The following is a 26,078-nucleotide window of genomic DNA, read 5'->3' as shown; positions in this document are numbered from 1 at the left end:
GGATGCAACCGTCGGAAGCCTGTCAATCAAGTAGGAACGCCCAGTCCCGCAGCCCATACCCGGAAGCGGCGGAGAAGATGCATCTCTAAAACGGTAAGTACTGCTTCGATTGTAAAAAAAACACACCATTCCCCTTGACAAAACGAGCCTCAATCTAATGTTAAAAAAAAAGTTTTTTGGGTGAACCTCCACTTTAAGTCCAATTCACAAACGAACCAGAGTTAAAAAGCATTCGGTAATTACCGCCAGGGTTTTGCAGGCGGTATCACATGTGATATTTGTCAAAGAACAGCCTAGGGAACGCCGGCCGCCGCATCCTGAACAACCGATGACCCCCTTGTAACGTCACGGACCGGTGCATGCTGGGTCGGTGATGTCACAAGGGGTGGACAGTGGATTAACATTGTGGGACACATTTTTTTGTTTTTATTATTGTTTAATAAAATAATTGTCAAAAACTGCCTGTGTGTTTTTATTACCTTATGACACTTTTTTGGTAAATGGGTAGTGGTAGGATGTACCTGATACTCATTTACATGTGGGGGCGCTGACAGCTTATGAGTCATTGGTTGTTAAGGACGCAGTGGTTGGTTTCCCAGCCCACTGCTTAGCAACAAGCTATTTGTCAAAAAATAAATGTTCCCTGGTCCATACCTTTGCATGGGTTGCGCCTCATATATGGGAAATAACTTTATGTCGGACGTACGACTTGCGCAAACCGCGTATATTATGCGCCGGGCGCAAGTACGTTCGTGAATCGACGTATCTCCCTCATTTCCATATGTGAATAGGAAATCAATGGGAGCGCCAGATGCGTCCAGCGTAAATATGCGCCCACGATACACCGGCGTAGGCAAGTTACGTTGGTCGGATGAAGCCGATTTTTAGGCGTATCTCAGTTTGTGGGCACGGCGCATATTTACACTTACGCGGCGTATCTCAAGATACGTCGGCGTAAGTGCTTTGTGAATCCGGGCCTATATTCCTGATAAACCAGTCAATATTTGCTACACGGGAGGCCCTGTTGTTCCCAACTTGCCCAACATCCTTTGATTTAAAAAATTCAAGTGGATGTAAATCCTCTCTCATCCTTTCTAAACTACTGCCATAGTGCTGATCTATAAGGATATAGATGCCTCCTGCATGTATCCTTACCTGTCAAATGTCTCCCCTCTGTCTGTTATAAGAACTGAAAAACTGCAGATTCTGTGGGTGGATCTGTTGTCTGGAGCTCGGTGGGTAGACTCCCTGCCCTCCTCTACACTCCCCTTGTCAACATGCATTTTTTCCTGTGTATTCCTTACACTAAATTTTGCTATGATCACTAACATCCAGTCAAAACCCAAAAAAGCAATCACATGACTTCAGAAAAGGAGTGGAGTGGGAATTACTAAATAATGCCTGTCTCCAGGCTAGTGCATGAGATATGTAAATAACCTGTCACTCACAGCAAGAGGGCGGAACGGACTAAGATTTTTCTCTGTAAGTCCGTTTTATTTCACTGAACAATAAAAGAGGATTGCTTAGAGCTGGATTAACTCTGTGTGGCAAGACTGGGCACAGATGGTAGGAAATCTTATACTGTACATTGTGATATAAAAAAAAAACGGGTTTACATCCACTTTAATGAAGCCAGATGGAAAACTTTCAAACGAACAAACAGTGCCTGCATCCAATCAGATGTAGCCACTGCTTGGCAATTTGGCGACACAGCGGGAGATTTGTCCTCCTGTGTTGTAGAGCATGGATGGAGGAATCTGTTACAACCCCAATTCCAGAAAAGTTGGGACGTTGTGTCAAATCTACATCAGAATGCAATGATTTGCAAATCTCAAAAACCCATATTTTATTCACATGGGAGATAGAAAACATCTCAAATGTTTTAAACTGAGACAATGTACCAATTTAAAAAAAAAAAATAAGGTCATTTTGAAAATTATGGCAGCAACACGTCTCGAAAAAGTTGTGACAGGGCAACAAAAAGCTGGTAAAGTACAACCCTAATTCCCAAAAAAGTTGTGACAGGGCAACAAAAAGCTGGTAAAGTACAACCCTAATTCCCAAAAAAGTTGGGACAGGTCCATGTTTACCCCGGTGTAGCATCTCCTCTTCTTTTACCAACATGTAAATGTCTGGGAACTGAGGAGACCAGTTGCTGGAATTGTGGGAAAGAAATGTTGTCCCATTCTTGCCTGATATAGCAGTAGTCCCCCAACCTTTTTGGCACCAGGGACCAGCTGCGTTGACGAAAATTGTGCCAAGGCCCGGGGTTGGGGTTGGCACACGGGGGGTAAGCGATTTTTTGCGGGCAATTTGTCAGCGCATTTTTTTTATTATTACATTGTAGTAATAATTGAAATGGTTCAACTCACCATAATGCAGAATCCGTGGGAGCCCTGAGCGTGTCACTTGCCACGTCGCATACCACCAGATGCCGAATGTCACTTGCCACGTTGCCTGCCACCAGATGCGGAATGTCACCTGCCACGTTGCCTGTCACCAGATGCGGAATGTCACTTACCACGTTGCCTGTTACCAGATGTGGAATGTCACTTGCCACATCACCTGCCGCCAGATGCGAATTGTCACTGCATTGGTGGCAGCACTAGTCCATGTGGTGGGTGCCAAATTAAGGCAGAAGAGCGGTGAGAGATGCGGGGGGCGGTGAGGATGTCATCTCTCTGATCCCCGTGCACTTCCGACATTGAGGCTGAAAGGGCAGAAGAGCAGCGATGCGGGGGGCAGAGAGAGATGATGTCATCATCTCTCTGATCCCTGCGCACCTCCGACATTGACGCTGAAAGGGCGAAAGAGCAGCGATGCGGGGGGCGGAGAGAGATGTCATCACTGCTTGCCCACACGCTCGCTTATCTCTTCCACCCGGCGCTTATATCCCAGCCGCCTGGCTATCTCATACCACCCGCGGCCCGTCTGTATTAAGGCCACGGCCCGGTAGTGGGCCGCGGCCCGGGGGTTGATGACCCCTGTGATATAGGATTCTAACTGCTCAGCAGTCCTGGGTCTTCTTTGCCATATTTTTCATTTCAAAATGTGCCCAATATTTTCAACTGGGGAAAGGTCTAGACTGTAGATGATGATATATTAAAGGTCCTTTTAACCTCTTCCCAACCTGCCGACGCAGGTTGGCTCCCCTGGGCAAACCAACGTAACTGTATGTCAGTTTGCCTTTTGACTACTAGGGGGTGTGCGCGCAGCGCGACACGGGAGCCGACGCAAGTGCCGGCAGGCGTGATGACTGCCGGGCACCTGCAATCGCTCGTGACAGAGCGAGAACCGGGATCTGCGTGTGTAAACACACAAATCCCGGTTCTCTCAGGGGAGAAGAGACAGATCGTGTGTTCATACAAAGGATAGTCAGTTAGATTTTTCATCTGTTAAGGGGCCACAAAGAAGAAGTAACAAGAGTTACAAAAACACCATTCAGGCCTGTTGGAATTATACAGGGAGGAGATTAGAAGGAGGGAGAGGGCCACATATGAAGAATTGGACATTTGGTTGCAGCCCCATTCTGCCGGTTAGTGTGGCCCTAAGGACTATCTTTACAGTTTACAGAGGAGCCCATGGTCTGGGTTATGTAACACGCAGAGGGGTGTCGTTTTAGAGCTGAAATGTCACCCTGGAAGGTGAAACGACCTGATATCTGCAGATCCCAGATAGTGTCACCTTACCAAGTGTGCTCCAATTTAACTTCTGCATGCCGGCTCATGTTATGTACAGTTCCTTATGATAAGTTACCATAGTAATGCTTGATAACCACGTTTACCAAAGGTTAGTATTCAGTGCTGCTAGTTCTTGAGCTTTTAGATAAGATTTCAGTAAGTCAGCTAAGGTTGGCTATAGACATAGGAAGCAGGTAGAACAAGTATGATCTGACCACCCTCTGGCATGAGTTATAGCCCTTCCTCCTCTAAACATGAAGCCTTGGCTTTTGAAAAAATCCATGTTTAAAATGACTTCCCGACCACGCTAAAGCCAAGAGATGGCTATGGCGCGGCCGTCCAGTTCTGGGAGGACATCCTCCCAGAACCCCGCCTCCCACGTGCCCCCCCCCCCATTTGGACACGGCTAATTACATATTGCGATAAAGGGCCAATCACAGCAGCAATTTTCCATGTAATCAGCTGTGTCCAATTGCAGCTGATCACATGTAAGCAGACTTGCTGGTTATTGGCAGTCCTTTCCTCCTGCTGTCTGTGTGAGAAAAGGATAACCGGAAAGGCTGTCAGAACATTGGCCCAGATTCAAGTAGATTTGCGCTTTATTTGCGCAGGCACAGGGCAACGATTTTGCCCTGCGCCCACACAAATATTTTGCGCTGCCCTCGATTCACAGAGCAGTAGCTCCGTAAATTGCGAGGGTGCGCTGGCAAAATTGCCCGGCGTAAGCGCGCGCAATGTAAATGATCCCGCCGGGGGCGGGAATCATTTAAATTAGGCGCGTTCCCGCGCCGAGCGTAGAGCACATCCTCCGTCGGGAATCTTTCCCGACGTGCATTGCGGCAAATGACGTCGCAAGGACGTCATTTGCTTCAGAGTGAACGTGAATGGCGTCCAGCGCCATTCACGAATCACTTGCGCAAACGACGTAGATTTTAAATCTCGCGACGCGGGAACGTGGGTATCCTATAGCATTGGCTGCGCCTGCTATTAGGATGTGTAACGTTACGCGAAACCCGATGTACGCAAACTACGTAATTTGCGTACGCAGGGCTCGCACAACGTTGTGAATCGGTGTTAGTATGCAATTTGCATACTATACACAGATTACAGTGGGAGCGCCCCCTAGCGGCCAACGCAAGAATGCAGCCTAAAATCTGCGTGGCATAAGGGCCTTATGCCACACAGATTTTAGGCTGCAGTCGGCGTAGCAATGTTCCTGAATCAGGAGCATTCGCTACGCCGGATCAAGTAAGCAATTGCGCCGTGTAACCTATGGTTACACAGGCGCAATTGCTTCTTGAATCTGGGCCCTTGTTTACATTGATAATCAGGGCACTGATCATTAGTGCAGATCAGTGCAGCTCATCAGTACTTCCTCATTAGTGCCCATCAGTGGAGCCTCATTAGTGCCCATCAGTGCAGCCTCATTAGTGCCCATCAGTGGAGCCTCATTAGTGCCCATCAGTGAAGCCTCATTAGTGCCCATCAGTGGAGCCTCATTAGTGCCCATCAGTGAAGCCTCATTAGTGCCCATCAGTGGAGCCTCATTAGTGCCCATCAGTGAAGCCTCATTAGTGCCCATCAGTGGAGCCTCATTAGTGCCCATCAGTGAAGCCTCATTAGTGCCCATCAGTGGAGCCTCATTATGTCCATCAATGGAGCCTCATTAGTGCCCATCAGTGGAGCCTCATCAACGCACATAAGTGAAGAAGAGAAATTACTTATAAAATTTTACAACATAAACTAAGAAACAAAAATTCTATGGAGGGAGCCATGGCTGCCATACAAGGAGAATTTCAAATATGTGTGCCCTTCTGCTTTCCATTACAACAAGGATGATGGGATGATGTTTACACAAATTAGATAAACTTTTTTTATGCTTCCAGGTCAGCTCACAGGAAGTGACAAGGACACAGCATTCATGGTAGGAACAGGGGAACAGGTATTTTATGTATTTGGCTAAGTGGTTGGCGCTTCTGCCTAGTAGTACTGGGGTCGTTTATTCGAATCCCAACCATGGCACTACCTGCCTGGAGTTTGCATGTTCTGCCTATGCCTGTGTGGGTTTTCTCTGGGTACTCCGGTTTCCTCCCACGCTCCAAAGTAGGGTTGCCACCTGTCCAGGATTCACCCGGACAGTTCGGGTTTGAAATCATGTGTCCGGGTTTCAGAAAGCCTGAAACCCGGACACATTATTTAGCCTGGACTATGGCTTGCCAGCAGGGTTTATGGCTGCAGTTGTCTCTTTCACACTGCCTGAGAGAGGGTTCGATCTACACCTAGTCCCCCCACCCCATCCCCTCTGTGTCTGCCCACACTCCAATCCTTAGTGCTGTGCCACATAAAAGGAAAGTTGGGGTTGGAAATTTGAAGTCCAGCAGCCTCAGATACATCTGGATGAGAGGTGCTGACTACCAGGGGTGAGTGAGCTCACCATCCATCCGTCTGTGAATGTCCCCCTCCCCCTTTCCCTTTTCTCTCCTGCCTCTGATTGAGTACACAAAGGTGAATCAGGGTTCTCAGAGCACCCTTACATCGGAGTTCCCCTTTACACCAGAGGCCACAGCTTTCTCCCTTACATAAGAGTCTTCTCCGTACATCAGAGTTCTCAGTGTTCCCCCTTACATCAGAGTTCCCCTTTACACCATAGGCCACAGTTTTCCCCCTTACATCATGGTTTCCAGAGCATCCCTTATGTTAGAGCCCCCAGAGTTCCCCCTTACATCAGAGTCTGCAGAGTCCCCCCTTACAGTGAAAGGGAACTCTGCGAGTTCAGATGTAAAAGGGGAACTCTGTGGATTCAGATTTAAAAGGGGAACTCTGAGGACTCTGATGTAAAGGGGAACTCTTGGTATTAACTTCATATGATCAGAAATGGTGTTTAATAGCAAAATATATGTATAGGTTATACTATAAAAAAAATTCCCATGGGCCGCTAAAGTGTTCGGGTTTGACTTGAAGAAAAGGTGGCAACCCTACTCCAAAGTCATGCTGGTAGGATAATTGGCTCCTGTCTAAATTTGCCCCTAGTATGTGTATGTATGAATGTGAGTTAGGGACCTTAGATTGTAAGCTCCTTGAGGGCAGGCACTGATGTGAATGTACAATATATGTATATAGCACTTCATAAATTGATGGCTCTGTATAAGCACATGTAATAAACAAATACTTCATGAAAATGTTCTTAGCTGGATAAAATAAAACAAATGCAGCCACTGCATCTAGGAACTGATAAGCTGCAATATATTACATTGTGGTTCTTAGATAACATGGCCGTGTCTAAGGACACGTTTACGCAGTGCCGATCCTGACCTCCCTGGGGCCCTAAGCGAAATAACATGTCACATTAAAGTTGAGAAGCGGGGGGGGGGGGGGGAGCTGCCGATAGTGACGCGTCACATTAAAGTTGAGAAGCGGGGGGGGCGCTGCCGATAGTGACGTGTCACATTAAAGTTGAGAAGCGGGGGGGGGGCGCTGCCGATAGTGACATGTCACATTAAAGATTAAAGCAGAGGGAGGGTGTGTTCTGCTGTAGGAAATGACATCTTACATTAAAGTGAGAAGCGGGGGTGCTGACTTCTTACTTCTTCTCCCATGCAGCCAGCTAGTTGAGAAGCGGGGTGAGGGGCCGAAAATGACTCCTCACCAGGCAGGGCCTCTAGTAATTTGGGGGGCCCTCCGCAGCTTTGCGGGGCCCTCAGCGGCTTGCATAGTGAGCCTATAGGGCGGATCGGCCCTGCGTTTACGTATTAGATCTGGCCCTGTGCAGTCATCCTGTAGGCCCCTCCATGACCCTGGTTGACTTGTTCAGGAAAAAGGCTAATAGCCTAATAGCTAATAGCCAGGAAATAGCACTACCTCCCCCCTAGGCCCATGTCAGATTGGTGATCTTGCCACTACCAACAGGATTGCTAAATAGAAACACCCGTCTGATACTAAGGAGTTCATCCACCAGCAAAGGGGCACTGAAGGAATGACTTCTATCTGGTCAGGCCAGCGATGGAGCGATGACACAGTAGCAGGTGCCTGGTTTCTGTACTGTGATGTCACACTCTGCACCTAATCCAATCAGAGAAGGTGTTGAATGGTGCCCGTTCCAAATGGCCGATTGTTCAGAATGCAACAGGGCAGCTGCTTGGGGTAGGAAGCAAGTGGAGATCACTGGAGTAGTGGTGTGTACTGCATTGATTTCCAGCTTCCAGGGGCATGGGCCAGGTATGGTATATATGTAGTTATGTTAGTACAAGATGGAAGAATGCAACTATGTATATAATATCCATACCTGGAATTTCTCTATAAATCATTAAAGTGGATGTAAACACAATTCATGAAATTTGAGCTGGGCACATACATCTGCAGTATTTTGTTATCTCTCTTCAATGTCCCTTAGCTCTCTCCTGAACTGTTCCTCTATTATCAGCCTGAAACTCCTAACAAATTCTCTGACACATCAGATAAAAGCAGCCTGACATTTCTGTCAGGGGAGGTTACTATAAATAGATTAGCAGGGAGCTGGCCCTGTTACAAAACACCTCTGAGAGTCTCTGCCTATGATGAGAGAGGGGGTGTGTGCCTTTCCTCCAATCAGCAATGTTAGCTATCTTGGCTGTATGCCCAGACATCACACTCTGTGTTAAACAGGAAGAGAAAATCTCCTAAACGATATGAACTTTCTACACAGTATATAAATGTGAAGACAGCAGATATACATGTAAAACCTATGTAGGGAGATTTGGTTGATCCGAGGTATTCACTTTACTGGGTGTATGGAGGGTTTACATCCACTTTAACATGGACCTATCAGTAACTTTAAAGCGGTACTTAACCCAAAGCCAAAAAATGTATTGTATTGCAGCTTATTAACCATTAGATGTGGTGGCTGCATTCGTTTTTCAATTCTCATGCCGCATACACACGACTGTTTTTCGTGACAAGAAAAATTCAATTTTTTTAATTGGTTATCAAAAACGATCGTGTGTGGGCTCCAGAGCATTTTTCTCGACATGAAAAATGGGCATTAAAAATTTAGAACATGCTCTAATTTTTCTCGTAGTTTTTCACGTTGTCGTTTTTCTCGTCGTGAAAAACGGTCTTGTGTAGCCTTTAACGACGGGAAAAAAACGCACATGCTCAGAAGCAAGTTATGAGACGGCAGCACTCGTTCTGGTAAAACTAGCATTTGAAATGGAGATCGCACATTCATCACGCTGTAACAGACTGAAAAGCACGAAGACTGAAAAGCACGAATCGTCTCTCACCAAACTTTTACTAACACGAAATCAGCAAAAGCAGCCCAAAGGGTGGCGCCATCTGAATGAAACTTCCCCTTTATAGTGCCGTCGTACATGTTGTACGTCACCGCGCTTTGCTCGAGCATTTTTTTTTTTTCACGATCGTGTGTATGCAAGGCAAGCTTGACAAGAATCACGTCGAGAACGTGTACGTGGCTTCAGGCTTTTTTCCCCTCTGTTTTCACTTTTTGATCTGGCCAGTAGTGCACCTAGGGCTAGATTCAGCATTGATTTACGCCGGCGTATCTATAGATACGCCGGCGCAGCTTTGAATTTACGCGGCGTATCTTCTTTCTGTATTCAGAAAGCAAGATACGCCGACATTAGCCTAAGATGCGACTGGCGTAAGTCTCTTACACCGTCGTATCTTAGGGTGCATATTTACGCTGGCCGCTAGGTGGCGCTTCCGTCGTAGAATATGCAAATGACCTAGATACGCCGATTCACAAATTTACATACGCCCGGCGCTATTTTTTTACGCCATTTACGTTAGGCTTTTTCGGCGTAAGGTTGCTCCTGCTATTATGAGGCGTACGCAATATTAAGTATGGACGTCGTTGCCCCGTCAAATTTTGAATTTTTTACGTCGTTTGCGTAAGTCGTTCGTGAATAGGGCTGGACGTAATTTACGTTCACGTCGAAACCAATGACGTCCTTGCGGCGTAGTTTGGAGCAATGCACACGGAAATTCCACGGACGGCGCATGCACCGTTCGGGAAAAACGTCATTCACGTCGGGTCACCAAGAATCAACATAAAACACGCCCCCTCATCCTCATTTGAATTACGCGCGCCCCATTTACGCTACGCCGCCGTAACTTAGAAGGCAAGTGCTTTGTGAATACAGCACTTGCCTCTCTAACTTACGGCGGCGTAGCGTAAATGCGATACGCTGCGCCGCCGTAACAATGCGCACCCCTACCTGAATCTAGCCCCTACTGTATTAGAGTGCCCCCGCTCTGAATGAAAAAGAACAGGGGGCACAGCAGTAGCATTGTCAGTCTGGAGGAGGGTTGTGTTTGCTTTTGGGTTTATTACTGCTTTAATAAATGACTAAGAATGCAAATATATAACAAACAAATGCTGGATCCACTTTTTGCCTATATCCTAATTATTCTGGATGGATGCCATGCAAGGTCTTATTTTGCGGCGTCCTCTTCCCCAGTTCTTCCTTTACCCTCTAAGTCTACTTGACTTTCCTCCAGGCTGAACCACATCTGAATATTTATCTAACAAAGAGCAATCATAATTAAAACCTACGACATTGTTCCGCCAAGAAAAACAACGCTTTAATATAAATCACTGAATTAAGCTCAGGCTGGAAAAATCCAAACTAGAACAAAGGTACAGCAGATTAGACTAGAATTCCTTACCCTCCTTTCCCTGCACTTGGCAGAGGGGCGTCCATGAAATCCAAAGCATGGGGCCCTTTAGGCCCTGTTCACACTTATGTTTTAACATTTCTGGCAGAACACACATTTGGGTGGCATTCATCTTTAATAGCACCCCAAACACGGTGCGATTTTGCTGCGATTGTTGTGTGACAAAACGCAAGTGTAAAAACACACCAAGCTTCTTGGCCATGACATATGGGCATAGGGCAGCCTATTCAAGTGAACGGGCTGCCCTATGCGGGACATGCAGAATCGCATGTAAAATCATACAATTTTTCGAAAGCGTGTTTCCGATACGTGATGTGAACGGGCATTATCCATTTTGTGTCTGTCCCCACTCCTTTCATCATAGTGACTGACAAGGTCTCATGGGCACATGGGCATCATAAATGCCACTTTCAGGCTGGGTTCACACTGTCGATGTCTGTGCGATGCCAATTCAATCATACAGTTTATAAGGCTCAATTCACAACGCGTTTGGACCAAAATGGTACAGGACCCTTTTTTTGGTCCGCATTGGAATCGGATCGCATGGATTTTTACACCAATTCACAGCTATTTCCATCATTATACGTACCATCTGGCAATGGTTATATTACATTGTTGTGACTCCATGTAGTTCCCTCACGTGTTCTCTTATTTTACTATACATAGAGACAAAATGCTCTTTTCCTCCTGTGGCCTATTTGAGTGAGCGGCTGCGATTTGGATGTCTTGGTTTTGAACTTTTATGGGACCTTGCAGAATAATTTGTGACCATCTTTATATATACTGTGGCTGGCCACTCTGGTGAGAATTAAAGGGGAGGTTCACCCTAAAAACGACTTTCTATTATTACATTGGCCCCCCACATTACAATACAATTATGCCTATAATGTTTTTTTTTATGCTGTACATACCTTGGTACAGCTAATTCACCCGTGGCTTCCGGGTTGCGAGTCCCATGGGAGTGGGCGTTCCTAACATGCTGTTGATTGACGTGATGACCAAAAACGAGCTCCCCCCGTCGCGTAAGCTGCGTCACGATTGGCGAAAGGAGCCGAACGGCGGTGCGCAGGCGCAGTATAGCGCCGACTCGACGTTCGGCTCCTTTCGCCAATCGTGACGCAGCTTACGCGACGGGGGGAGCTCATTTTTTGTCATCACGTCAATCAACAGCATGTTAGGAACGCCCACTCCCGCGGGACTCGCAACCCGGAAGCCACGGGTGAATTAGCTGTACCAAGGTATGTACAGCATAAAAAAAAACATAATAGGCATAATTGTATTGTAATGTGGGGGGCCAATGTCGTTTTTAGGGTGAACCTCCCCTTTAACTAGCTTGCATTCTGTTTACTTTGTTATATCTTGATTTCTTGATTATCAGTTATAAACATGGAATGATACTTTCCTTTTTGGTCACTATGCCAATAACATCCCCATTGATTTATTGTTTGAGTGTTGTATCTTCAAACTAACTAACTTGCTGTCCCATCCGTCTTGTGTTCCTTTGTGATTTTTAGCATAACCTGCATTAACATCGAAATCTCCTGAAGAAGCTCACAGAGTGAAACATGTAGAGAGATTTTACTGCAGCAAATTATGCATATGGCAAAGCTTCACGTATTTAATACGAATGGTTTTTATTTGTGCTTGTTTTTTACTTTTATAAAAATTTACTTGAAACTGCATAATGCTGTTACTGTGTTTCTATCCAATCAATTGAACGCCGTTTAGGAGGCTTGTTACCCTATTTGCAATATATGGGATGTGGTGTTCTGATTTGAGTGTCTTTGCCTTAGTACTTCAAAATTGTCTGATTTCACAGTTCGCAATGCGATCTGCAAACCGATATGCGGGTGTCATTAGCGGTTTGCAGAGGGCCGTGTGAACTGCCTGCGGGGGATATGCGATGTGGGAACTGCACTAGAATCGCGCTGGTTCCTGCATCGCACAAGTGGTAACCAAACCTTAAAAGCCTTCAATGTTACAGAAGGGGCTGTCATTTGTAATGATATTGCATGGGAAAGATAGGCCACAAAGACGTGTAGGAAGAATAGCGGAGATATATATTTGTAGGCGATGTGTTTGAGTTTATTAATAAATTCCGGTCCGATCTTAACAGCCCTGCCCATCATTACAAATGACGCCCCCTTCTGTAGGCATCTGCCCCTCACACACGCCTATCTTGTACAAATCCGCCCCTTGCAGACTTGCACAAGCAGCGGGGGTATGTGGTACTATGTCAGCTATAGTGCGCAGGCGCCGTCAACAGCTGTTCGTCAATTCCGAGGTTTTTGGCTTTTGGCGGCTCGGTACTGCGCAAGCACTGCCCATGCGCAGTGCCGGGTGGGCATTATTCGACAGGGGGCATTTCTCGTCACAACACCGGCATCGCTCTGCCTTTCATCCTATGACTGGAACCGACAGTGCCTGCATCCAATCAAATTCAGCCACTGTTCGGGTATTCTGGCAGCCAGCAGATGGGTTAGGGCTATCGGTGTACATCGAGAGATTGTACTATAAACACAAAGGGCCAGATTCAGAGAAGAAGTACGCCGGAGTATCTGCTGATACTCCGGCGTACTTTCAAATTTGCCGCGTCGTATCTTTAGTTTGAATCCTCAAACCAAGATACGACGGCTTCTGGCTTCGATCCGACGGGCGTACGGCTTCGTACGCCTTCGGATCGTAGGTGTAATACTTTGGCGCCTGCTGGGTGGAGTTCGCTTCGTTTTCCGCGTTGGGTATGCTAATTAGCTGTTTACGGCGATTCACGAAGGTACGCGCGGCCGTCGCATTCTCTTACGTCGTCGCTAGTCGGCTTTTCCCGGCGTATAGTTAAAGCTGGTATTTCGTGGCCTATCTTTAGACTTGCCATGTTAAAGTATGGCCGTCGTTCCCACGTCAAATTTCAACTTTTTTTTTTTTGCGTAAGTAGTCCGTGAATAGGAAAGGGTGTAACTCACGTCGACGTTCAAAAAAGACGTTGGTGCGACGTCATTTCGCGCAAAGCTCGGCGGGAAATTTCAAAACGGAGCATGCGCAGTACGTTCGGCGGAGGAACGCGCCTAATTTAAATGATACACGCCCCATTTGAATTAGGCGGGCTTGCGCCGGACGGATTTACGCTACGCCGCCGCAAGTTTACAGGCAAGTGCTTTGTGAATCAAGCACTTGCCCATTAAACTTGCGGCGGTGTAACGTAAATGCAATACGCCGCCGGAATTCTACGTGAATCTGGCCCAAAGATCTTTCTCTGCAGAGAATTATTCACCAAACAATGTTATCAGGTAAAAGGAACGTGAATGTACATACAAAAATATTGCTCACATACAGAAAATATTTCTGTGAATTGGGGTTCAATTGATTTGTATCAGAATGCACAAACCAATGAAAATGATGCCTTTTTTTTTCTTTCTTTCTTTTTAAGATCACTATCTAATGTCTATGCATTAGGTTCAGTTCACAGTGCCACGACTTGGGATCCGACTTGTGAGACCCCAAGTCACATGACATGCGAAATCCCATTTTAGTCAATGAGAACTGTCTTAATTTGCACTACTGACGTCACTCCGACTTTACAAAAGGTTCCTGTACTACTTCAAGGTGACTTCTACCCGAATGCCCCGTACACACGATCGGTTTTCCCATCTGAAAAAGTCAGATGAGAGCTTTTAGTCGGTAATCCCGACTGTGTGTATGCACCATCGGACTTTTTCCAACGGGAAAAACTGGCAGAAAAAGATAGAGAAATGCACTGTACACACGACCGGATTTCCCCTAAAAAAAAAGTTGAATGGTTTTTCCGACGGAATTCCGCTCAAACTTGTCTTGCATACACACGGTCACACAAAAGTTCTCTGAACTTTCGAGCGTTAAGAACGCATTGACATACAACACTACGACGAGGCGAGAAAAATAAGTTCAATGCTTCCAAACATGCGTTGAATTGTTTCCGAGCATCCGTGTTTTTTTCCTGTCGGAATTCCATACAGACAAACGTTTTTTTTCTGCTAGGAATTTTTTCCGTCTGGAAAATTTCCTGTTGGATAAAGCCCGATGGAGCACACACACGCTCGTGATTCCCGACCATAAGCTCTCAACTGACTTTTTTAGACGGGAAAACCAGTCGTGTGTATGGGGCAAGCAGGTTCTCCGACGGAAAAAATTCATAGAGGAAAAACCGTTCGTATTTATGGAATTCCGACAGGAAAAAAAAACAATTTGACGCATGCTCGGAACTTATTTTTCTCGCCTTGTCGTAGTGTTGTATGTCAATGCGTTCGTAACGCTCAAAAGTTCAGAGAACTTTTGTGTGACTGTGTGTATGCAAGCCAAGCTTGAGCGGAATTCCATCGAAAAAAACATCCAACTTTTTTTTTTTTATGGGAAATCCGGTCGTGTGTACAGGGCAATAGACTTTAATGGAAGTCACCTCCAAGTGGGATCCTCATCTATGTGGATGTGATTTGGATCTGACATTACAGGAAGATTACCCAGTCATTACTAAAAGTTGCTTCTAAATTTGCATTAAAGTAGTACTCAAGTCGCTAGCAATAGCCAGGAAGTCACCTGGAAAAGTCGCACTGTAAGACCCACAACTTTTTGGTCGCAGTACGGTGAACCGTGCCTTACACTCATAACATCAAAACACTGAAACATCACATAAGACCCCTTTCACACGATCAGACCGATCGGGTCCACCTGTCCGTTTATCAGGCGGACCCAATCGGGCCACCCATTGTCCTCTATGGGGAGGCGGATATCAGCGACATGCCTGCTGACATCCCATCCAACAAAATCCGCTAAAAACTGGACAGTTCTTAGCGAAACAGGCGGTCCGTTTTCATCCAGTCTCCCCATAGAGGAGAGAGCAGGGGCTCTGACAGGTCCATGTCTGCACAGTGAACGGAGACAGATCTGTAATCCACCTGCTCAGCGGGGATCAACGGACCGATCCCTGCTGAGCAAGCGGAGTCCGTCAAAACGAATCTGTCCCGTGTGAAAGGGGCCTAACACATCACAACACTGAAACAGCGTAACATAATGTAAAATAAAATCACAACACTGAAACAAAATAACATAATGTAAAATAAAATCACAACACTGTAACATAACATCTATATATTTAGGGCTAGATTCAGGTAGCCGGGCGCATTGTTACGGCGGCGTAGCGTATCGTATTTACGCTACGCCGCCGTAAATCAGAGAGGCAAGTGCTGTATTCACAAAGCACTTGCCTCCTAAGTTACGGCGGCGTAGCGTAAATGGGGCCGGCGTAAGCGTGCCTAATTCAAATGAGTATGAGGGGGCGTGTTTTATGTAAATGGGTGGTGACCCGACGTGATTGACATTTTTTACGAACGGCGCATGCGCCGTCCGTGTACATATCCCAGTGTGCATTGCTCCAAAGTACGCCAAAAGGACGTATTGGTTTCAACGTGAATGTAAATTACGTCCAGCCCTATTCGCGAACGACTTACGCAAACGACGTAAAAAATTAAAAATTTGACGCGGGAACGATGTCCATACTTAACATTGCGTACGCCTCATAGAAGCAGGAGCAACGTTACGCCGGAAAAGCCTTCCGCAAACAACGTAAAAAAATTCCGCCGGGCGCACGTACGTTTGTGAATCGGCGTATCTAGGTCATTTGCATATTCTATATGCACACAATTATACGCCGGCGTATTCAAGTTACGTCGGCGGAGGAAGCCTATTTTTTCAACGTATCTGCCTTTGAGAATCGGCGTAAAGATACGACGGCGCAGATTTGAAATTACGGCGGCGTATCTGGAGATACGCCGCCGTATGTTGTTGCTGAATCTAGCCCTTAGTGTGTTTGTAGATCCACAGAATCGCACTACAATCCATTTAACCTTATTTCTTATGGGTCCCATTCGCATCTATGCAGTTTCCTGCAATGCGTTTTTTGGAAAGCTGCAGGGACTTTTTTGCACGCAGCACATTGCATTTTTGGCTCATAGACTTCAATGAAATTTCATCAAAAGTGCATGAAAAATGCATGTACATACGTTTTTAGTGAGTTTTCCTGCATGACAACAGACACCACTTCCTAGCAACATTAACACTTCCCAAAAAGTCGCCCGAATACACTACGTTCAGGTATAAATATATATATATATATATATATTGTTCTAAATGTAGATCACACAAGATCTGCATAGCAAAACTTTGCTACTGAGTACATTGCAGAAAGCAACAGGTGGGACAAGTGACCCAATGCTCAGACACATCCGCTTCTATCCACCCCACTGAATATTTGGACCTACAAAGCTGTCTACAATAGTGAAATGTCCAGTGCCTCCAGGAAACAAGATGTTAAATTGCAGGCTGGCACTGCTGCCGCCTGGGTACTGACCTGTTCGTGCCTAGGCAAAGGGAGACCAAGGGGCAGGGATGTCTTGGTGTCTTGAAGCAGCTGCACTGGCTATCCCTGCCTCTATATATAGCTGTCTGGTGCAGTGCTTGCTGGGAAAGGGATCTCTCTGCATATCACAATCCGTAAAGGACAGCAATCTCTCAAGATGTGACCTGCATATCGATGTGAGGCTGGCGTAGGACGGGAGGGGGGAGAGGAGGACTGGAAGGCTGGTCACTGCCTGAATAATCCATTCATTCCGTTAGAAGGCATGTGATATCACTGTTCACTATCATCAAGACATCAATGTTATGGCATGTAGGCTTGTCATTTAAATAGCAGCGCTGCAAAGGATTCTGGGAGTCACGTCTTCTTATCAAATGATGAACCTGTTTATGTCAGGAGGACAGGTATTATGTTCACCTGTGCTGATATACATGAATGAGTGTGAGATAAGGAACGTCTGATCATCTGTACAAATAGTGTTCAAAAAGGATCTTGGAAAAATTGTACCTGTTGCATGAAAGCAGCGAAGGGAGCTGAGATGCTGTATGTGCTGGTCTGATATTACAGAGAATGAAATCTAGGATTTACAAGAGACTAATGACATCACATTGACCTAAGACTCAAACTTACTCTTGGCACAGGGAAGTACATAAGCTGGGGTTTTACATAAGATGGGGGTTGTACTTAAGATGGGGTTATACTTAACGTAAGATGGGGTTGTATGTAAGATAGGGGTTGTACGTAAGATGGGGTTGTATGTAAGATGGGGGCTGTACGTAAGATGGGGGTTGTACGTAAGATGGGGTTGTATGTAAGATGGGGGTTGTACTTAAGATGGGGTTGTATGTAAGATGGGGATTGTACATGATGGGGGTTGTACGTAGGATGGGGGTTGTACGTAAGATGGGAGTTGTACGTAAGATGGGGGTTGTACGTAAGATGGGGTTGTACTTAAGATGGGGTTGTACTTAAGATGGGGTGTACGTAAGATGGGGATTGTACGTAGGATGGGGGTTGTACGTATGATGGGGGTTGTATGTAAGATGGGGGTTGTACGTAGGATGGGGGTTGTAGGTAAGATTGGTGTTGTACGTAAGATGGGGGTTGTACATAAGATGGGGTTGTATGTAAGATGGGGATTGTACGTAGGATGGGGGTTGTACGTAAGATGGGAGTTGTACTTAAGATGGTGTTGTACTTAAGATGGGGATTATACATAAGATGGGGGTTGTACGTAAGATGAGGGTTGTACGTAAGATGAGGGTTGTACGTAAGATGAGGGTTGTACGTAAGATGAGGGTTGTACGTAAGATGGGGGTTGTACGTAAGATGGGGGCTGTACTTAAGATGGGAGTTGTACTTAAGATGGGATGGTACATAAGACGAGAGAGTACATAATATGGGAAGTATATAAGATTGGGTGTATAAATGGGAAGTACATAAGAGACCTGCATACTCTCTTACCTTACACAATACAAAGAGCAACACAATTTCCTTCATATAGAGTGACAGTTGTGTACTGGATGTGGACCAACAAAACTTAAAAAAAAATACAGAGTGTTCAAAAATACAAAATAACATAAAAGTGAATAAAGGAAAGGAATACGTATTAATAGAAGTGGGTATGGAATACAGAGTAATAGAAGTGTGTATGGAATACGGAGTAATAGAAGTGTATATGGAAAAAGGAGTAATAGAAGTGTGTGTGGAATAAGGAGTAATAGAAGTGTGTGTGGAATAAGGAGTAATAGAAGTGTGTATGGAATACGGAGTAATAGAAGTGTGTATGGAATACGGAGTAATAGAAGTGTGTGTGGAATAAGGAGTAATAGAAGTGTTTATGGAATACGGAGTAATAGAAGTGTGTGTGGAATAAGGAGCAATAGAAGTGTGTATGGAATAAAGAGTAATAGAAGTGTGTATGGAATACGGAGTAAAAGAAATGTGTATGGAATACAGAGTAATAAAAGTGTGTGTGGAATTAGGAATAATAGAAATGTGTATGGAATACAGAGTAATAGAAGTGTGTATGGAATACAGAGTAATAGAAGTGTGTATGGAATAAGGAGTAATAGAAGTGTGTGTGGAATACGGAGTAATAGAAGTGTGTGTGGAATACGGAGTAATAGAAGTGTGTGTGGAATACGGAGTAATAGAAGTGTGTGTGGAATACGGAATAATAGAAGTGTGTGTGGAATAAGGAGTAATAGAAGTGTGTGTGGAATACGGAGTAATAGAAGTGTGTATGGAATAAGGAGTAATAGAAGTGTGTGTGGAATACGGAGTAATAGAAGTGTGTGTGGAATACGGAATAATAGAAGTGTGTGTGGAATACGGAATAATAGAAGTGTGTGTGGAATAAGGAGTAATAGAAGTGTGTGTGGAATACGGAGTAATAGAAGTGTGTATGGAATAAGGAGTAATAGAAGTGTGTATGGAATACGGAGTAATAGAAGTGTGTATGGAATACGGAGTAATAGAAGTGTGTATGGAATACAGAGTAATAGAAGTGTGTGTGGAATACTGAGTAATAGAAGTGTGTATGGAATACAGAGTAATAGAAGTGTGTGTGGAATACGGAGTAATAGAAGTCCACAGGACAACTATTAGCCGTGCACTCCACAAATCTGGTCATGTGGGGGAGGCACAACAAACATGTGGAAGAATTGCTCTAGTTAGAAGAGACCAAAATTTAACTTTTTGGCCTAAGAGGAAAACTAATAGTGTACATCACCCTAAACATACCATCCCCACTGTGAAACATGGTGGTGGCAGCATCATGTTGTGGGGATTCTTTTCTTCAGCAGGGACAGGGAAGCTGGTCAGAGTTGATGGGAAGATGGATGGAGCCAAATACAGGACAATCTTAGAAGAAAACCTGTTAGAGTCTGCAAAAGACTTGAGACTGGGTCGGAGGTTCACCTTCCAGCAGGACAACGACCCTAAACATACAGCCAGAGCTACAATGGAATGGTTTAGATCAAAGCATATTCATGTGTTAGAATGGCCCAGTCAAAGTCCAGACCTAAATTCAATTGAGAATCCGTGGAAAGACTTGAAAATTGCTGTTCACAGACGCTCTTCATCTAATATGACAGAGCTTGAGCTATTTTCCAAAGAAGAATGGGCAAAGTTTCACTCTAGATCTGGTAGAGACATCCCCAAAAAGACTTAGGCCCCTTTCACACGTACGGATCATATGTCCGCTTTTTCATCCATCCATTTGCGGATGAAAAGGGGACATTCATTGGTCCCTATGTGATTGCGGGTGTCAGTGGATAAACATCCGCTGACACCCGTAATCACCCGCCTCCGCAAAGATCCGATTTTGCAGATGGAAGAAGATCCTATTTTTTCTTCCGTCTGCGGATCGGATGAACATGGACAGACGGTCCGTGTTTATCCGGTCCCCCCATAGGGGAGAGCGGAGAAAAGATAGGGCGGTCCCTGCACAGTGTGCGGGGACCGCCCTGTCATCTGCTGGCTCAGCAGGGATCTACGGAGCGATCCCTGCTGAGCTTACGGAGCACACGGAGGCGGATCATTACTGATCTGCCCCGTGTGAAAGGGCCCTTAGCTGTAATTACAGTGAAAGGTGGTTGTACAAAGTATTGACTCAGGGGGGCTCAATACAAATATTTTTCACATATTTATTTGTAAAAAAAAAGTGAAAACCATTTATAATTTTTCTTCCAATTCACAATTATGTGCCACTTTGTGTTGGTCTATTACATAAAATGCCAATAAAATACATTTACGTTTTTGTTTGTAACATGACAAAATGTGGAAAATTTCAAGGGGTATGAATACATTTTAAAAGCACTGTAATAGTAATTGGGGGTATACTCTACATAATAATAGGTATGGGGAGGTATACACTACATTATAGTAATGGGGGGTATACTCTACATAATAATTGGAATGGGGGGTATACACTACATAATAGGAATTGGGGAGTATAAGCTACATAATAATTGGAATGGGGGGGGGTATACGCTACGTAATAGGAATGGGGGGTATACACTACATAATAGCAATGGGAGGGTATACACTACATAATAATTGGAATGGGGGGTATACGCTACGTAATAGGAATGGAGGGTATACACTACATAATTGGAATGGGGGGTATACACTACATAATAGGAATGGGGGAGGTATACACTACATAATAGGAATGGTGAGGTATACACTACATTATAGGAATGGGGGGTAGACGCTACATAATAATTGGAATGGGGGGTATACACTACATAATAGGAATGGGGGGTATACACTACATAATAGGAATGGGGGGTATACACTACACAATAGGAATGGGTGGTATACACTACATAATTGGTATGGGGAGGTATACACTACATTATAGGTATGGGGAGGTATACACTACATAATAGGAATGGGGGGTATACACTACATAATAGGAATGGGGAGGTATACACTACATAATAGGAATGGGGGGTATACACTACATAATAGAAATTGAGAGGTATACACTACATAATAGGAATGGGGAGGTATACACTACATAATAATTGGAATGGGGAGGTATACACTACATAATAATTGGAATGGGGGGTATACACTACATAATAGGAATGGGGGGGTATACGCTACATAATAATTGGAATGGGGGGTATACACTACATAATAGGAATGGGGGGGTATACGCTACATAATAATAGGAATGGGGGTATACACTACATAATAGGAATGGGGGTATACACTACACAATAGGAATGGGTGGTATACACTACATAATTGGTAAGGGGAGGTATACACTACATAATAGGAATGGGGGGTATACACTACATAATTGAAATGGGGAGGTATACACTACATAATAGGAATGGGGAGGTATACAGTACATAATAGGAATGGGGGGTATACACTACATAATAATTGGAATGGGGGGTATACACTACATAAAAGGAATGGGGGGTATACACTACATAATAGGAATGGGGGGGTATACGCTACATAATAATTGGAATGGGGGGTATACACTACATAATAGGAATGGGGGGGTATACGCTACATAATAATAGGAATGGGGGTATACACTACATAATAGGAATGGGGGTATACACTACACAATAGGAATGGGGGTATACACTACACAATAGGAATGGGTGGTATACACTACATAATTGGTAAGGGGGGGTATACACTACATAATTGAAATGGGGAGGTATACACTACATAATAGGAATGGGGAGGTATACACTACATAATAGGAATGGGGGTATACACTACACAATAGGAATGGGGGTATACACTACACAATAGGAATGGGTGGTATACACTACATAATTGGTAAGGGGGGGTATACACTACATAATTGAAATGGGGAGGTATACACTACATAATAGGAATGGGAGGTATACACTACATAATAGGAATGGGGAGGTATACAGTACATAATAGGAATGGGGGGTATACACTACATAATAATTGGAATGGGAGGTATACACTACATAATAGGAATGGGGGGTATACACTACATAATTGAAATGGGGAGGTATACACTACATAATAGGAATGGGGAGGTATACACTACATAATTGGAATGGGGGGTATACACTACATAATAATTGGAATGGGGGGTATACACTACATAATAGGAATGGGGGGTATACACTACATAATAGAAATGGGGAGGTATACACTACATAATAGGAATGGGGAGGTATACACTACATAATAGGAATGGGGGGTATACACTACATAATAATTGGAATGGGGGATATACACTACATAATAATTGGAATGGGGGGTATACACTACATAATAACTGGAATGTGGGTTTACACTACATAATAGGAATGGGTGTAATACACGTATATACTTTTTGACAGTGTAGTGACAGGTTGCTGTTTGGAGCAGGGACAGACTGTAGTGACACAAATAGCTACCGTATCTAAAAGGTCTACAAGTCCATTTAAGGACTGGTATAGGTGTACTACTTGCTGTGCAGTATATAGGGGTGTAATACACTCATATACTTTTTGTCAGTGTAGGGACAGGTTGCTGTGTGTGGAGCAGGGACAGACTGTAGTGACACAAATCGTTACCTAACAGGTCCACAAAAGTCCTTTCAAGGACTGGTATAGGTGTACTATTGTTTGGTGTGCAGTATATAGGGGTGTAATACACTTATAATATACTTTTGAATATAGAAAGCATATTATAGTGTATTTGTACTGTGCAGCATTGTGACTGGTGGTGTATTTGGTTACTGCAGAATTTTTGCCTCTTTCGCTGCTTTACCTCTGCTACACACATTGACAAAATTTGCTGAAAATAAAGTTTCATAACTGGTGCGATAAACCAGTGGCCCCCCCAAAACGACAGATTGAAGCAGGTGTTATCTAAAAATATACTTTCATAATAGTGTATTTGGGTACTGCAGAATTTTTGTCGCTTTCGCTGCGTTTCCTCTGCTACACACAGTGACAAAATTTCCTGAAAAAAAAGTTTCAAAACTGGTGCGATAAACCAGTGGCCCCCCCAAAACGACAGATTGAAGCAGGGTGTTATATACCTTCTTCCACATATACTGCGCTTCTCTAGAGACTTTTGTCACAGGGTCATTTAAAAAATGACAGGCAGAGGAAGAGGCAGGCCCTTCCGCAGGGGTGGTAGGGGTAGGGCAGGAGCACCAGGCTGAAGCCAAAGTGGGAAGTAGCACAATGTTTGTTCGATTACGTCAAAGGACGCACCAGACTTGGTTGAGTGGCTCACCACCAACACCACCACATAACCTCCGCTTGAGTCATAGGAATTATTTTCCGATCCATCAGAAGACATTTCCGATGCGCAGCCATTCTTGACATTCGATCAGGAATAGGAGGTAGCAACAACCGGCACTCAGCAGTCTGACGACAGTACTCAGATCAGCCCAAGGAGGTTGATGCCCGTTGTTGCTGCCTACTCTGAGATCTCAATTGTCAGTGATGGGGAAGGTGATGTCGATGATGACGTGTCTACAGACGTCACATGGGTGCCCACAAGAGAGAAAGAGGAGGGGAGTTCAGAGGGAGAGATGGACCAGGAGATAGGGAGGAGAAGCAGGCCAAACTTTCATTGCACAGAAGGGACAAACCAGACTCCTAATGTTTCAGGAGCAAGCCATCAACCATGTACAGTCACATCTGACGCTCCCAGGATGCCGGCCCATGGCTCCGCAGTGTGGGCTATTTTTAACGTGTCCGCTGCAGACAATAGTGTTGCCATCTGCAGCCTTTGCAGTCAACGCATAAGTCGCGGTAAGCCCAACACTCACCTTGGGACGACCGCCTTAAGAAGGCACCTGGCCTCCCATCACCGAGCTCAGTGGGAGTAACGCCATGAGAACCCACAAAGCCACACTTCAGGCTCTCACCGTCCAGCCTCTTCTCCTTCCCCTCTATGCTCACAATTGTCCTCCACTCCACCTTTCATCATGCCTTCCTCAAGTTTTTCTGAAAAAAGGCAGGCTTCCGTGGCCCAAATGTTTGATCGTAAAAAAAACGATGACGCCGGATAACCCTCTTGCCCAACGGTTGAGCACTGGCTTGTCGAAACTGATAGCCTGCCAACTACTGCCATATAAACTGTTGGACTCGGAGGCCTTTCGAAAATTTGTGGCCAATGGAAGGTCCCAGGACGGAAATATTTTTCACAGAAGGGCATTCCAGAGCTATATGGCCATGTTCAGCGGCAAGTGAATGTATCTCTGGCACACTGTGGTCAGATGTATCTTGGCACCGACACTGACACGTGGTCTAGCAAACACGGGCAGGGAAGGTATACAACTTTAACTGCCCACTGGGTGAACCTTCTGACGGCCGTCAAGCATGTAACCCGTGGCACCCATGTAGATTTGGTTTTACCGCCACAGATTGCATGCAGCCCTGCCTCTTCTTCTCCACCTCCTCCTACTCCATCCTCCCTCTCCTGGAGGTCCAGGAAAATCTCGGCCCATTTCAGAAGATCTTACACGGCCATGGCTCGCCTTGCTGACATTCAGCGGCGACACAAGATGCCCGTCAGACGTCTTATTTGTGACTGCCCGACGCGATGGAACTCAACTTTGTATATGCTTGATAGGCTGCTCCAGCAGAAATGTGCAGTTAACGACTACCTGTACGAACTCTGCGGCAGGACAGGTTCTGGGGAGCATGTTTTTTTTTTCACCGCGCCAGTGGCTGCTCATGCGCGACTCATGCAGACTTCTGCGGCCATTTGATGAGATCACCAAACTGATCAGTCGCAGCCAAGGCGCCATCAGTGACATTGTACCTTACGCCTTCTTTCTGGAGCGTGCATTGCGTCGTGTCATTGATCAGGCGTCGAGGAGCAGGAGCAGGAAGATGAGGAAGTCGCAATGCTGTATGAACTCCAGGGGGGGCTACTCCACCAGAGACAAGTCAACAACGGGAGTCTGAAGAGGAGTCAGAGGAGGATGATGTCAGGGCAGAGGAGGAGGAGCAAGAAGAGCATGCTTTAAACCTTTCTGGGATCCCTGGTGTTGTCCGTGGATGGGGGGAGGAGAACGAGGACGACATTATCCTGGATGATGAGCAGGAGCCAGGCCAGTACAGCGCTTCCAGTTTAGTGCAAATGGGGGCCTTCAAGTGTTTTAAGAGGGACCCCGTATAAAAAGCATAAAGGGCAAGGACCAGTACTGGGTGGCAATGTACTTAGACCCCCGGTACAAACAAAACATGGCGGAAATGTTACCACCATCACAGAGGGCTATCAGAATGCAGCACTTCCAGGCCTTGCTACGAGAAATGCTGCATTCTGCTTTTGCGTGCGTTGGCAGAGGAATTTTCACTCACAGAGAAACAGTTTCAGGTACCAATCCAACAGCGCCTGCAAGAAAAGGGCGGTTTGAAGATGTGTTGGTCACTAATGATATGAGATCATTCTTTCAGCCGACCCATCGACAGCTGTCCTCTGGATCCAGCATCAGGGAACGCCTAGACCGACTACATCAGGTTAACGGCCGATGTGGACGCACTGAGAAGTGATGAACCCCTGGACTACTGGGTGGGCAGGCTTGACCTCTGGCCAGAGCTTGCACAATTTGCAATGGAACTGTTGGCTTGCCCCTCGTGCATTGTTCTGTCCGAAAGGACGTTCAGCGCAGCAGGGGGGGGTCGTGACCGATAAGCACACTCTCCTAGCTCAAAACAGCGTTGACTACCTCACATTTATAAAAATGAACGAGGCATGGATCCTGGAGGAATTCAACACATGTGACCAGTAGACCATGTTTGATTCAAATTCAGGTGAACGCCTATGGGCTATTTTTTTGGGCCTGTACGGGCCGGCACTTACTTCTGTATCCAGTGAAT

General features: G+C 45.3%; 1 protein-coding gene across 3 annotated transcripts in view; it reads right to left on the bottom strand.

Annotated features, from left to right (window-relative positions):
• AK1 (adenylate kinase 1) overlaps positions 1–26,078 on the bottom strand; it is a 169,510-nt gene that overhangs the window by 70,652 nt on the left and 72,780 nt on the right. The window contains exon 1 of one of the 3 annotated variants that reach the window (XM_040324753.1): positions 16,729–16,810. The exons of the other annotated variants lie outside the window; for them this stretch is intronic. The gene's annotated coding sequence lies outside the window, so the exon portion shown is untranslated. Of the gene's footprint in view, positions 1–16,728; positions 16,811–26,078 lie in introns of those variants that run through there. 3 annotated transcript variants of the gene reach the window in all.

The sequence above is a fragment of the Rana temporaria genome, chromosome 9, assembly GCF_905171775.1.
Source record: "Rana temporaria chromosome 9, aRanTem1.1, whole genome shotgun sequence".
Classification (NCBI taxonomy): Eukaryota; Metazoa; Chordata; class Amphibia; order Anura; family Ranidae; genus Rana; species Rana temporaria.
The sequence above is the reverse complement of the archived record's forward strand: the minus strand, read 5'-3'. Positions and strand labels throughout refer to the sequence as shown.